The sequence below is a fragment of the Pteropus vampyrus genome, unplaced genomic scaffold (genome assembly GCF_000151845.1).
Source record: "Pteropus vampyrus isolate Shadow unplaced genomic scaffold, Pvam_2.0 Scaffold107, whole genome shotgun sequence".
Lineage (NCBI taxonomy): Eukaryota > Metazoa > Chordata > Mammalia > Chiroptera > Pteropodidae > Pteropus > Pteropus vampyrus.
The window spans coordinates 130,141-132,103 of NW_011888888.1; positions in this window are offsets into that span (position 1 = coordinate 130,141).

A 1,963-nucleotide genomic window follows, 5' to 3' on the forward strand; every position below is an offset into this window, starting at 1 on the left:
CTGCTCACCTCCTACTGTGCAGCCGGGATTCCAACAGGCCACAGACTGGTAACTTCCTGGCCTGGGGGTTGGAGACCCCTGCTATATTTCATTTAGAATAAACCTTCATCCTACTCACTCTTTTATTGAAGAATCTGCCTCTACTTGGTGTTTTTTAATGGAAAAATTAATAAACTGAAAAAAATGTCCTCTGAGAAGATAGATTCAGAATGAATTTCTCCACTTTACAATATTGAGCATGATATATGAGTCTGCCTATTAAGGCGTCTTTGATCAGAAATGGGATTTAGTTTGAAAGTGGAGAAAATTTATGTTGCCTTTTGAATTCTCAAAAGCCTACAGTATTTTCCAAATGAATATACATCTTTAAAAAAAAAAGATGCCTTAGTATACCCACAATAATAACATAAAATTTTTATTGTAATATTATCTAAATGTACATATCTAATGTTATCTAAATATTTAAATCATAAACTTAATTTAATTGACTTTCAATCATGGCAGCATGAAGAAGACAGTGCATCATCTCCTCCAAAACAAGTATAAAACTGAATAAAATTGTCAAAACAGCCATTTTAAGTCCTTGAAGGTTGACCAAAGGCAAACAACAAATTGAGAGGTGTTTATTCATGAAGAAATACTAGAATTTGGATAAGAAAAGTGAGAATCTATGGCCTTCTTGCCTGGAATGTACCCCTTTCTACTTACCTCCAGCTCATTTAGCATATTGTTTTAGTAGGGCAGAGCCAGCAGTGAACACCATCAGCTTCTGCCAGAAAAGGGAGGACAAAAGTTCATGCTAAACGACATTATTACTGAAATTAGCAAGCACAATAGAAAACGAGTATGGATAATTTATGGCTCTTCTAGGCTGAGGTTCTACTTTGGGGCAAGCAATAGACAAGTCGAAAATTTAATGGAGATACCCTGGAAATGAGAGAGCCACAGGAAAACTAGATAAGCCCTCCACACATCCCTGGCCAACTGAGGAATGACATGCGCATTCAAAGGAGACAAAAAAGAATTTGTTGGAAAGTCAAAGCCGAGGAAGACTTGAGAAATGCCTAAATCTGTTGTCAGAGGATGGAAGTTTAATAGGTTTAATGTATTTGAGTATAACTGCTGCCCAGATCATTTCCTGACCATTAAGCTATGCAAACTCAGGGAAAAGCTTTAGGAAACCAGGCTAAAATTTTTATATAAGAATAATATTTAAAAAAACAAAAAAACAAAAAACTTGAGCAGAGATATCATCAACCACACACTATGAGAGAGACAGATTCTATAAGTTAAGTCCAGACAAGTTACTGAAAAAAATCTCTTAGAGGGAAAAATCAGAATCTAGATTTGCTATAATTTATTGTCCTAAAATGTTCAGTTTTCAAAAAAAATACTGAGACTTGCAAAGAAATGGGAAAATCTAACTTTTACTCAGGAGAGAAATTAGTCAATGGAAACTGATTGAATGGACCCCAGTATTGGTTGTAGCAGACAAAACTTCAAAGCAACTATTTAAATATATGTTTTAAAAATGAAAAGGAACCACGTTTAAAGACAAATAAAATATAGTAACTATTACTATACAAATAGAGAACCTTGATAGAGAGATAGGAACTACAAAAAGAACCAAATGGTGATTCTAGAGTTAAAAAGTACAATAACTATAACGAAAAAAATCACTAGATGAGTTCAACATCAGATCTGATATGATACCAGAGCTTCAGTGAACTTTCCCTGGAGATAAATCAAGGGAAAGTGAAGAACAGAAAGAAAAAAAGAGTAAAGAAAAATAAGCAGAGATCTGCAGGACAACATCAAGTGTACCAAAGAATGTGAAATGAGAGTCCCATAAAGGGGCAGAAAGATTATCTGAATAAATAATGGCTGAAAACATCTCACAATTGATAAAAACATTACTCTACAAAACCAAGAAAGTCAACAAATCTCAAGGAGAATAAACATA